This window comes from Passer domesticus, chromosome 1 (genome assembly GCF_036417665.1).
Source record: "Passer domesticus isolate bPasDom1 chromosome 1, bPasDom1.hap1, whole genome shotgun sequence".
NCBI lineage: Eukaryota > Metazoa > Chordata > Aves > Passeriformes > Passeridae > Passer > Passer domesticus.
Window position 1 is genome coordinate 132,949,720 of NC_087474.1, and position 13,945 is coordinate 132,963,664.

The window sequence follows — 13,945 nt, forward strand, 5'->3', positions numbered from 1 at the left end:
GAGAGATTTGGAGAGTGTATTTCAAAGCTGTTCTTTCACAAGTATCTATGTAATTGAAATATTGCATTCATAGCTATGTCACCAAGATGAAGAATACCTTGGGAAAAATCTGATCAATTATAACAAAATCTTATCACTCAAATTTCAACAGTCAAGCTCTAAAGAACTTGTCACATAAATTTAAGGAAATGTGAACAATCCATGAACAGAAAATAGCCAATGACATTCAGCTAGTCACATGAGTTTCTTTAGATGTGGTCCATCCAAATATGGATCAATCTGTTGAAGTTTTTCTTGTGGGAGCTGAAAAGATTTAAACCATGTATTTTTACCTTTGTCTACAGAAACTTTCCCCTCCAGACAGTACCAGTACACTGCCACTGTCATTCTGGTTTTAAATACTGACATGGAACAAATAAACACTACTCCTGTTCTGTGTGTGCCTTGCAGCACAAATTTCTGCTTTGTATCATCTAAAGTCCTCCAGATCTATTTCAGTGTTCCACTTTTACCTTTTTGTTTCAGTGTTCCACCTTTACCTTTTGTTACTAGCAGTCTTGTAGTGTGCAGGAAATGATAAATTGCTCTAGTTTCAAGTGGAGAACCTCTGTGTTTGTTTCCTGGGGGATAGCAAAGCTGATATTATTTCCCTCTCTGTGTGAAGCTGCTGTGTGCTTCTTCCAAACAGCTGAAGTAGCCACTGGAGTGATCCACATTTAAGTAGATCCTGGCAATCTAATTATCTAAGGAACATTCATTTGAGCAAATTGAAGGAAGAAAGAAAAATTATCAGATAATTATTATTTATTATTATTATTAAGCACTGTGCAGTGGGAAAAAACTCATATTGTTTCCACCTACAGTGCTTCATCAAATTATCAGATTGTTTAGCTAAATCCAAAGAGTACAAAAGCCCTTTGTTATAACAATAACAAAAACCTGCTGGATAAGAGCCGAATGAAGAAGGCTGTGAAATGTGAAGCCATGAATTGGACACAGTTTAGGACAGGAGCTGCTTCACTCTGGCGAAGGACTGCTGTCCCAGGGCAGGGCAGCACTTCCCAGGCACATCAGGACATTTCTGCACCTTTCCCCTAAGATAATTTCTCATGGTGGCAACCAACAACACTGAGATCTTTTTGGGAGTAGTCCAATGAGGAAAGATGTGTTTCTTCTCTCCATGCCCTTAAAGCCTATTTACTACTACCATTGCATTGAATCTGTTTTGATGCTAGATCTGAAAAGGCCAAAAGAGTCTGAAGGATGTTTCTTATGATGGGGTAGTTAATACCATTATTCTTTCTGTTGAATCTGTATCATGATTTCTTCTTTCCTAACACCCATGTAATTGCTTCATATCTCCAAAAAAAAAAAGTTTTTTGATGCCACATTATAATGAAACATCATGCAGTTGAAGTTCACCTCTGAAAAAATTTTAAACTGGTTTGTATTGAAATATTCAAAGCTTTTAGTCAGCAGGACAAACCCATAACTGGCACAGTAAAGCCCTGTAGTAACTCTCTGGGCGTGTCCCAAGAGAGCCTTTGGCTAGGAGTTGTCTTGCAGGTGGAGCCCACACTGCTCCAGAGCTTCACCAACTCATACCTCAGTGAGTTATTTTGCACAGCAATGGCCACAATGGCCAACTGGGCCAGTTCATGGAGATAAAACCCAAACAGGTTAAAGATGGGCTCCTGTTGGAGCTGGAGAGATCTTATTTTATCATAACAGAGTATGAAATTCAACCAGGCAGGCAAGAAGGAATTAATAGATTTTATGTCTAACTGGAGAGGCAAGTGATAAACTGGGGTAATTTGACAGCAAGTTCAGCCATTCTGACACCATCCAGCAGCTAAATTCTAGCAATACTGTTAGGATGACTTGTCAACCACTGACTTGACTAAAATCTGACTCATGGGCTGATGCCATTTGTTTGCTTTCGTTCTGCTCCTTAGGCTGGAGCAGGAGAAAGTAAATCATATTTCCAGAACACTCACTAAATCTAGTTGCATTCCTCACTTAAAATTATTTATTGCTGATCTTTCTTTCTCCCATATAAAAGAAGATTTTAAAAGCAAACAATCAATTTTCTGACTTTTCACTACAGTAATGAAACTAAAACATATTCCATCTCCCTTTTGTTATTGAGTATGCTGATCTCTACTCACAAAAAAAGCCACACACTCCAAAGCAAAATTGAAAAATACATTAAAAAAAAGTAAAATAGTCTTCCGTTTCCTCTTTTGCAGGTTTTGGCAGATAGATGGTTAATGAGACCTAATTCTGTTTGGTTTCCTAATACCAGAATCTTGAAAACCTTACTGAAGAGAGCCATGATTTTTGTGATATCAGTCCAAACTTATTCCCACATCCAATGAATTAAATTAAAATATTTGCTATGCTTACAGAATCCAGGGATGTAAGTGCACTTCTTAAGACATCCTTTGGAGGTACTTTGAGATATCTAAGCCATTTGCATGGGCTAGCAGACATGACATTGGGCTTAGGAGAAAAGCTGGACCTTCCCACAAGGTGGGCAGCTGGAGAACAGGCAGGAAGCACCCACTCTCTTAAATAACAGTAAGCACAGGTGGAAAGACAGATAAATCCTGTCCAGTGCAAAAATCTATCAGGTTTTTGACTTGGATCCTTTTGAAACTCTGTATGAGTTCAGCAGAAAGAGAAATGAACCCATTCATAAAAATGAAGGCAGAGAGAGAGATGTCACTGTGATCAGTGAGTTTTCTCCTGCCATCATTCATCTTTCACCAAAGAAATTCAAAGGCAACAGTTAGTCAAAAATTATTCCAGCCTGCCTGTGTCTGTAAGAAACAGGGAAGTTAGGAGGCAGCAGGGAAGTCCTGCATCCTTATAACACACAGCACTGGCTGTTGTTTAAGCTCATAGAAGACTTTCTGGAGTTCTGCTGGCTAGCGTTCCCCAAAGCAAAACAGCCAGCACACAGTAGTAGAAGAAAGAAATATTGCAAAAAAATAGAATGTGGAGTCCTTTTAACTTACATGTTTTCATTGCTGTCACACATGCTTAGGCGAGGAGGAAAAGAAATCAGGGTAGCCCAAGTCTTACAAACAAGATGATAATGTAGAAAAAAGCAGAGACTTGGACAGACAGGACCAATTAAGCAATCTATACCTGCCAGAAAAAAGATATCCTTACTACTGCAATGATTGCAATACAAGCACACAAAAGACCGATTCTTTCTTCTTCAAATGCAAATAAGACTTGGAGCACATTGTGGCATGTGGCACACACGTCTGGGAAATGAAAGGCATCTGATATTTGCTTAGCTTCCAACAAGAGAGTAGCATTTTGGCACAGACAAAGTGGCATAGAAAAGCAGGTGTGAGGTATGAATTTCACATTACCTGCTTCTATTGCCAACATTACTTGCTCTGTTACTTTAGTTGGAGTCTCATGTTTAGAAGACCAAAAAATGACATTGTGAAACAGCCAAGAGAAGAATTACACAAGCTCTGGTTGTTAAATTGTGCACCAGTTTGAGAAAATGCTTTCTTGAAAATTCTTTAAAGCAAATCTGATATGACTTGCCTAGCTGTAACATACAATTGAGCTCTACATAGTGTTGGCACAATTAGACACAGACACCATTTTTGTGGCACTCATACTAAATTCATATTAGTTAGGAGGCTATTCTGGCATTAGAGACAGTTTATTTAGCTGTATTCAGAAATTTCAACAAGAATTTTGAACCAATGTCTCCTGGATCAATTTAATGGCAAGAAATCTTTGAGCACAGGTTTTGCCGCTGATCAGTACCATCCCAGAAACAAGCACAGAGACAGGTTAATATGCCTAAATGTTTAAGATGCAGGGAATATTTTGGGGAAGGTTTTGGATTTATCTCTTCTCCCATATTTGCCCAGAAAAATCACTCCCTGAGCACTGGAAAGCAGTGGACCCAAATGCTCTTCCTGCACAAAATGATGACACTATGAATCCCATGGATTCAGAGGCTCATCCAGGGAGTCACTTCCCCATGGAAGGTTGGGAGTTTATCCCTCACTTCTCTTTTCTGCACCAGCACTAACTTTTACAATTAATCGGTAGTTTTCAAGCAACTTCTTAAGTTTGATTCTCTGATTGATGCAACACATAAATGTTTTAAAGTGTGCTTATTTAACTGAGACATGTCTTTATTTAACATCACCTGAGTGAGCTGAATTGAATTGAATGAGCTGAAAAATAATAACTTTTTCCGCTCACTGCATCCATTGCTTCTCTGGAATAGTTACCAAAAAAAACAAAACATGAGCCAAGGCTTTCAGCCAAGGTTTCAATCACAGGATGACCAGTGCTGCTCAGACCATACCAGGTTCCTAAAGGGGCAAAGCAATCCCTTTATGGATGGATGCCAACCAAAGAGTTGGATATCCCTTTTCTATTTCATCTAGATGTTATGTGTTTTCATGCATAGTCTTTTGCTCTGCAAATCCTGTGGAAAAGCAGACTAGGATTGCCTCATGTTTGACTACTTTTCCTGATGAAGAATTTTCATAAACACATACAACATTGTCATTCCCGTGGCACTTTGCTTTATGGCGTTTCCTCATTTTTGCTCCAAGATCTTGATCATTCCCAAGTCATGTGGAGCCCGTTATGCATATATTCAAACCGGATGTCGATAGAAGGAGCATTTTTATGCAAGAGTGTGCACTGTCACTCAAAGATTAGTATTTTAGTAAAGCTTTTCGTGGCTTCATCAAATTTCTGGTGAAGATCAGAATCCTAATCAGACACTTCTCTCTGTAAAATGAAATTTTAGCAACACAGAGAATGGAGAATGGTTTAGAGTTACATTTCTTTGAGTACAGACTCCTTCTGGCCCCATTTGTGTTTGTGAGGCTCCTTCAACCACAGGGCCTTCCTCTGACTTGCCCTCCCCACATTTCTAGGATGAGAAGGCAGCAGCATAATTTCTTTAGATGGAGAAAAAGATGAATGTTTGTAGTTACTAGCTGCAAGGATTTACAACAAATTTGGAAACTGCTGGCTGCTTAGATTGTGAGTGGTAGTTTGGGGACTCTTTAGCCACCTGCAGCTCTCAAGCTGTTCAAGTGTAATTTGTTATGCTGGGGCTGCATTCGTGAGCTGGGGGAGGCTGTTCTACCATGGGGCCAGCTTGAATATTTAGAAGCAGGGGATCCATGGGAGTGTTCTGAAGCCAACACTGCTGGCTTGCAAGGCAGCACTGGGATGCCCTGGGAAACTATTGTCATCACACTCCCACAATCCCTGGACATTTGAAGTATGTGGACTCTGTGTAGGGTTAGAAAGCTGAGTAACTGTTCCTTCACTTGTATTTTTTTATTTTGTAACTCACTTTAAGCCTCTCGGAGATGCTCTAAGAGGGAGAAAGAGATTGACTCATAACCCAGTTTCCAGAAACCTTAGCAACATGACAGAATTTCAGGTATGATAGGCATAGTGGGAAAAAAAAGCCCTGACAGCTATGATATTCCTAAAGATAATTGGTTTTTACTGAGGAATTGTAGCATTAAAGAGTAAAAAATTGCATTATTGACATAAGTGCAGTGGAAAATCTGGTAGAGAAGCAATATCTGAAAGCAATAGAAGTAATTTTCCCAGAACTCAGTCTTTTAGAAGAATGATTTTACCCATTGAGCTATTGCACAATCTATAAACAGATGAGGATACTCTGACAGGGGAGAAGGAAGGTGTATAACATAAAGCAAAAATCCGCTAGTAAATCCTGTGACATACTTGAGTACATTCCCTAGGGACACACAATGTATGAGTGAGACAACATGGATAGGAAAGGTCAGAAATTGTGGACACAAATCACAAGAAGGAATAAAGAAATCTCCTCTTATGGAACACTTTAATGAGATGAAACCTCCCTTCACATCTTTAGAGTTTATAGGTATTGACTGTGTCCCAAAAGCCTGCAGAGAGGGGAAGACAGGAGCAGCTTATTTAGACAGTGGGAAGCACAGAGGATTTAAAACTTAAATGTGTCACTACCAAATAGAATAAATCAATAACTGAAACAGATTATGTATATATTTGTCCAAGACTGGGAGAAGAAATCTGCTTGATTACAGACACGTAGGTGAAGCCCTACAAAAGGCAGAGCAGTGCTGTTGGCTGCTGCAGGCAGCGCAGGGCGCAGCACAGAGACCTTTGGCTCATCACCACTGTTCCACAGGAGCTGTCTGCTGTCATAAATGTGTTTGGTGAGAAGCCACAGGCAGTTGCCTCTTTGCTGTGTGCTGCTGCCTCTCTCAAATGCTGTGCTCCTTTCTGTGCAGCCACAGCAAAAGCATCACTCTTATCAGTTTGGACAGTGGAGTGTCTGTGGAGACAAATCAGTTCTGTGCCTGTAGCACGGGAGCAGGCTAAGACATCACCTGAATTTTAGTACTGCTGACAAACTCAGCTGCTGCTGTACAAGGGACACAGATACAAGGAAAGCCTGTGCCCCCCAAACCTCACTTTGTTACTGTACTTCTTCAGAGCTGATGTATTTTGCCAGAAAAAGGTGCCTTGGAAACTGATGTTTTATCCTTTGCTTGATTATATGGATTTGCTGGGAGGGATTACAGTAAATTAATGTATTCTTTCATTGCAGACATGATGGAGATGAAATAAAATATCTGAATTCATAGCTTCCCTTCCTTCATTTTGAAGGGGTTAATTCTTAAATATTTGTTTGTATCTCTACAGAGCTCTAGAGCTTGGCACGGTCATACCAGTCACAAATGTTTGATTTCTACTAAGTTACTCAATGGGGCATTGACAAAAGACAAATTTTCTTACTGCTAGAAATGATTTTTGGAAAAGAAATTATATTTTATATATTTTTCTATATTTCAGATATTAAATATTCTTTATATCTTATATATTTACATATATTATAGTTATTAATCTATTTTCTTTACACACTGCCCATTCATAAAGAAAAATAAACATAAATGTATTGGAAATAATTCTAGTTTAGTAGTTTTGATCCATCTACCCATCAGTACTGCAGAGAGAAATGTGACTGACTTTAGTGAGGTTTCATCCAGCAATTTCAATAGGTGAACAACAGTATTATATGCACAAAACTAAACACAAGTGTTTGAAATCTCTGGCTTGCACGTTCTTTGTTTAATATGTCACACAAGTAATTGGATAAAGGCAAGAACTGAATTGATTATCCTAAGGTCCTAAGATGTTTAAGTTAATGAATGTAGATCAAGAGGGATGAAATGTGGACACATTGTCAGTAATTCCAGACTGGGCAAAAATTGTGATGATTTCTTCTGGTTTGAGTGATACAGAGCAGCGTCTTTGATATTTTTAAAACATTAGGAATCTCTGGCTGGAAAATCTGACCATTTGGAACTAACCTAGTAACCAATACTCTGCTATCTCTTATCAACAGGGCTGAACAGTGACCACTTACACTGTGGTGATCAGCCTTTACTGATCTGTAAAGATCAGTAACACTAGATCCTTACAAGGTCCAAGGGGAGACAGATTCCTTGAGCCTGACTGGAACTCTGCCAAGAGTAAGAATTATTATTTTTTAAAAATAATACTTCATGAACCCATAGGCCATGGAAGACTAAGGGTCCATAAGTTCAAAACCATTGCTTTGAGAAATTATACTTGCTTTATTCCTGTATTAACTGGTAATATATGCCTGAATAAAACTCACCAGTTCTGCTATTTATATGACATTTCATATTCCTAAATTCATCTGTATAACATAAATTTCCTGGGAATATCTATCTAAATTGTCATCTGCTGCCTGTTGTTTCTATAATGTAGCTTCTGTATGTATAACAAACAACTCTTGGAATATCTTATTTGTTCTACTCTATCTTCTGACATGTTGCTTCAATTAGTACACAGTAATAATGTAATTATTACACTACTATTGTAATCACATAAGGAGATATCTGACAAAAGTTTCAAAATGGCTCTGATCTTTATTCTGTTAATTTCTGCACTAAGTCAGTGCATACCACTGACCACACTGCACCTGAAATTCTTGTGGGACACCACCGACATTGTATTCTTCTGTGAAAAGTTGGCTTTTAACAAAACTTACCTCTTTTATTCTAGTACAAGGTAAAATCAACAGATTAGTTGGGTTTGGTGTGGGTTTTTTTGGTAACTGAGCATAGCACTGCAAATGTAGAATGAGCTTTACAGGAAAGACGTTGTGGCATATATAAATTTACAAGTAAGAGTATTTTTATCATGGCCCCTCAGTAAGTCAAACTACCTTTTTATTGAAATTATAATACTAAATGTAGTAGCATGTCACTGACCTTTTATTTATGTTAATAAATAGATTAAATTGTATGAAACTTGCTACAGCCAATGGTTGCATAAAAGTTTCTATTTTGATATCTAGTTCCTTTATGTCTGAATGTCTAGACGCTTTATGTTTCAACTTTTATCTGTGTTAAGAAGATATTCTATGGCTTACGAGTAGGTCATGCCCACATATATTCTTGAAATCTACAGAAGAGAAGTTAAAACAGGTGCATAAATAAGCTTGTAGAAAATAAAGGGAAAGTTCTTGACATGGAAAAAAATGAAAGCATACAGAGACTATCTTGGCTGGTCACCACGTTCAATTGAGCAGTGTTGTTATACTTTGCTGACAATACTAATAACTTAAACCATCAATCTATAGGCACAGCTATTGTTAGCAGAACACAGTGAAAACAAACTGCTTTGCTTATGGTATTCACAGCACTGAAGCATGCCCTTAGCAAAGTGGTACAAATGTCAATATGCTGCTGAGCTCCTCAAAACCTCTAACAAGTTATTTGAAGAACAGACAAACCTTCTGGAAGTCTTTGAAAATATAGATTGAATTCTAATGCAACTGCTTTCCCCAGATTCTGCACTTGTGAAAAATCTGTTCCCCCTCAAACTATATTAATGACTCTGAGTCAGATCTGTTAAATGGGACTGTGCCTGTGACCTGTGCAAGGACCCTTAAAGTAAAAATACACACATTAAATCTACCTGGAGCTTCAAGAACAGATCCCAGACTTCAAGGGCTCAGGTGCTAACCTTGAGTTGTTATCACTCATTTCAGCTCACCTTTGTGCCCTTTGCTATTATGATAATAAACTCTTTTTGCTGGAAGCAAGTGCATATTTTGAATCAACATAAAAATCCAAAGGATAATTGCAGATATTTAATGTAGTATTTATTAGATGGGGAAGAAAATGTACAAAATAAAGCTTTTGGTATTATCCTCAAGAAATTAAATTACAAGTCAGGAATTGGCACAGTATGCTCTCAGCCAGTTAAATGCTGCATATTATTTTAGCAAACATTTCTGCTGGCAGTTGTTAACCTCAGGCAATAGAAATGCATGTTTGCAGAGGAGTAAAGAGCAACTAGGGAATCTGTTTATTCACTCCCATAAGAGCTTTTCTGATCTGATACGCAGAGTTATTATTTCAGAATTAATTATAAAGCAGGCTCATTGTAAGTGGCAGCTTTGCTGGTTGATTTTATTTTTTGTTTTTATTTTTGAAAACCACATTAACAGCATACAACTATTAGCTGGTTTATAAATAAAATGCAAAATTTGTTGTACTATTAGTAGAAACCTATGCTTGACTTACATAATTTTCAGAGAATAAAGGACCTTTACCAGCTCTTCTCCTTGGGAAAATATTTTTAAAATTCAGTTACTGACATATGGTGTAAAATATTCAGTTCAAAGGAAGAAACAAAGCCAGATAGAAAACACAGACTGGTTTATATTTTTATGACTATAAGCAGTGTTCCTCCAGTATGGCAGGGAATTCATTCCAGCATGTCCTTCAATGTGGCACTAGGATTTTATAATGACTTGCTTCAAGTCCTTTGTGATCTTGACTGTCTCTCTGTCCATTGCTCTTTCGAAGACATGCTCCATGATATTGCACCTGTCAGAGTGGTTTTCTGTTCCCAGACATAATTTGCTTCTCCTGTCAGGCCCAGCACACAGTGTTTCTGAAAGAGCCTCTCCTGGGTGGTCATCTGGAAGCATGACCTCAGTGCAGAGCTGGCAGGCTGCTGGCTTTGTGTTGGTTCACTTCCCCTCAGCACTGCCTACTGTCCTGAAGGCAGCATTAAGTTTTATTCCTGGACTACACAGCATTATAACTGGATGTGCAGACATGACATTTTGATTGCTAAATTCCAGGCTTATTGACGTTTGTGACAAGGCTCAGAGAAAGACTCAGCAGAAAAAGGATAAAGATGCAGAGGAGGCAATTAGCTGAGGACAGCCAGAGATAAGGATCCAAGCCTTCAGAACCCAATAAACACAGCGAGGTGTTACACCACACCTGAAATGCAGCACTGAGAAGCCTCTCTCATGCAGCATTTCAAGAGCAGTCAAAAGCCAGAGCTAAGGTGCTAAAAACAGGTGTGACCAAACCACGGAGAAATTAGATTTCAAGAGTTCTGAACTGTGGGCCTTTCTGTAGTCAGAAAACAGAACACAAAATGAAAGCAGCTGAGTAAGAAACAGGAGGAAAAACAGAAGAATCTTCCCAGGATCTAAAAGATCTGAAATGATCAATGAGAAAAGAGGAAAATTTACGTGGTATAATTAACATTATAGACCTTTTTCTGCAACTCTTTTCTGCATAACTGCAGTGTAAAAAGCATGGCTGCAGTTTTTCCTTGCTGTATATAGTACTTAGAGATAAATCATTTATGAGCTCGTGGCTACACTTCAGTGAAACTGATGACATTAAAGTGTGTAGACTTGGGATGAGGCAGTATTTATAATAAAAAAGATCCACTGAGTGAAAGGAATACTAAAATAGTTTCCATTATAATAACGTATCTTTTGATGCCTCTTCATGTTACTATGCTTTAGGAATGTGTGTGATTATCACTAGGTATAAGAATCATGAATCATTCAGACTCCCAAGGATGTCCTTGAAGAAGAGTCTCAAATACAGACACTTGAGAGTTCCCAGATTACTTGCTGGAGCTGGAAGAGACTGATTCAAGGTCTTACACAGAAATATTATCCTGAAATGGCAGAGGTCACTTGGAGCTACTCTGGTAAAACTGGGGGTAGCCCATTCTATCATGCTTAACCTCCACCTGGTGTTAAAGGCAGATGAGGAAATGCTTGGGGTTGGTTGTTTCTTTTGGGTTTTTTTTTTTTTTTGTGTGTGTTGTTTATTTTGATTTTTGGGGGGGTTTTTGGTTTGTTTTTTGCTTTTTTGGTTTCTTGTTGTTGCTGTTTGCTTGGGGTTGGTTTGTTTGGGGTTTTTTTTTGTTTTGTTTTGTTTATTTTTAAATAGCTGTGTCACTTTACTGCTGATTTATCTAATTCAATAGCTGCAGAAGTTCACATTCTGATAATTCAGAATTATCATCACCTAAACTATTACATTTAGAGTAGGTGTCAAGAAAGACTTGGTTGTCCACAAGTAGGGCTAGCATCAAGGAAGAGATATTCCTATTTGTAGGGATGAACAGGAACTTCATACCACAGATACAGACTATTCTTGACTATTCTTTGAAGGGAGAAGTAGAACACAGAGCCCTTCCGTAACAGATACCTGTTGTATGGTGTCCCTGTGAATCTCTCAGGCTTCAAAAAATTAAAAATTACTTTGAAATATCAGAGTGAGTTTTCAATTACTCTGAACAGATGGCTTAAGGGGAAAGATGCAAATTTTACTGCTGACAATAAAAGTAAAAAAATTAACTGATCTGACTGTGGAAAGGAGTAAACAAAATTTTCTCTTCATTTAATTGTGCAATATAAGCTAAACATTCTTTTAAAATTCCTAACAAAATGCAATAAGAGCAAATAGAAAACTGTTTTTGTCATGCATATTTCAAGTCTGTGAGTGCCTCAGTATCAACAGTGTGAAAAATTAAGCTCTTAGAAAAATCAGTGATCATTCTTTCTTCCCCTGACCTTTACTGGTGTTATTCCTTCAGTATTACCACTGAAGTCAATGGAAATTTTGCCACAGATTTCAAATGGAATGCATTGAGCTCTTTGTGTTGTAACGAAGAAAGAGATGTTGAAATTTCATAAGTTACTTTTGCCTTCCAAATGCAAAATACTCTCTTTACCTGGCCTTGTGTCTAAGCCTATCATATAGGAAAAAGTCCTGTTTAAACCAGCTCTTTATTGGTTACAGGGAAGTAATTTAAAAGATATCTCTCTTTTTTTTCATAAGGGAAGATCATTATATATAACATATATAAATATCTAGATGTAATTTTTTTATTCTTTTGAGAGAGAGAATAAAGACTTTAAACATTACAACTATATTGACTCCATTGTGCTTACTTTTCCTAGTTAATTAATTTCTGGCCCAAATCTCATTGAAAACAATGGTTTTACCGAAAATGTGAGTTTTTTCGGAAGACAACTTGGAACATACAAAGATAAGCTGCTAAGCTTAGGTTACCCATTCCAAGAGATGATAGCTGTTTAATGCAGTTCCCGCGGGTCGGGATCGTGGGTCTCTGTGGAATATGGCACAGAAATTCCCAATGTCGCCGCCGCTGCCGCCCCAGCCCCGGCACGGTGCCATTTGCCAGGGAGGGCTGTGCCATCTAGTGGCACCGGGACACACGGGGACATCGGCACCCAGACAGACTCACAGAGACTGCCAGGCTGGAGGGACCAACCTGCGGCCAAACACCGCCTTGTCCACTACGACGTGGCGCTGTTGTAGGTAAAAAATTGATCAAGCCAATTTAATAATCAAATAAAAAAATAGAATTTATTGCGCAACCGCTATACAGTCTCGACAGCCACAATCAAAGGGACAGCGTCGAGCCCGGGATCGGCGCTGGGTGAACCGTGATCCGACCTCTGTCGCATCTCTGTTCACGAAGTCTGGTACAGTCAGTTTTGATACACTTTTTCTTGCCTGAGGCAGAGTCTCTCTTGTTCTTTTCATAGTCAAATATATTCATGTTGTCTTCTTTCTCCATGTTGGGATGGGCAATGTGGTTCCCGGCAAGCTAGGAATGCTGATGTAGAATTATGGAACCCGGCATTTGGATGCAAGTTTCCCGATAGCTCCTGCTATCTTGATCTTGGTACTTGTCTAGCATTTTATCGTCCAGGTGGCTCTTGAGTAACGACCCATCTCCTCCAGAGCCAGACTTTTTCCATTGTAAATTAGATCTCTCCTCAGTGCCTCTGCAGTTTTGCTGCAGTCTCCCGTATGAGGCAATCCCTCTGCTCCCGCACGTGGATTTGAAAATGCTTTCAAATATTTCTTTCAAACATTAGAACATATATTCTCATCATGTTCTACATAAGCACGAATTACCTAAATCACATATTACAGCACCAAGTGGCACATCCTGTCTTTCCTTAAACAGGATGGTAACCCCACCACCTCTCTGGGCAGCCCATTCCAATTCTTGAAGAATTTCTTCCCAATGCCCAACCTGAACCTTCCCTGGTGCAGCTTAGGACTACGTCCCCTTGTCCTGTAGCTAGTTGCCTGGGAGAAGAGGCCAATCCTCGGCTGGCTACACCCTCCTTTCAGGGAGTTGTAGAGAGTGATCAGGTCACCCTGAGTCTCCTCCAGGCTTAATTCAAGGGCTGGGAAGCAGCCCCTGGACATAACCAGTCACGAATGAAAAACCAAATGTGTTCACTTCCAGCACCAGTGCCTCTTGCAAATCTCTTTCCTCTTTGACGTATTGCAAGACATTGCATCTAATTTATCTTTTGCTGATCCTTATCTTCCCCCTGTACTCCACTCTTGTGGAAACCTGCCTGGACTGCTGCATCCAGCTCTGGTGTCCTCAGTACACAAAGGACATTGCCCTGTTGGAGCAGGCGCGGAGGAGGACCACGAATATGATCAGAGGGATGGAGCTCCTCTCCTACAAGGAAAGCCTGAGAGGGTCATGGTTGTTCACCTGGAGGAGA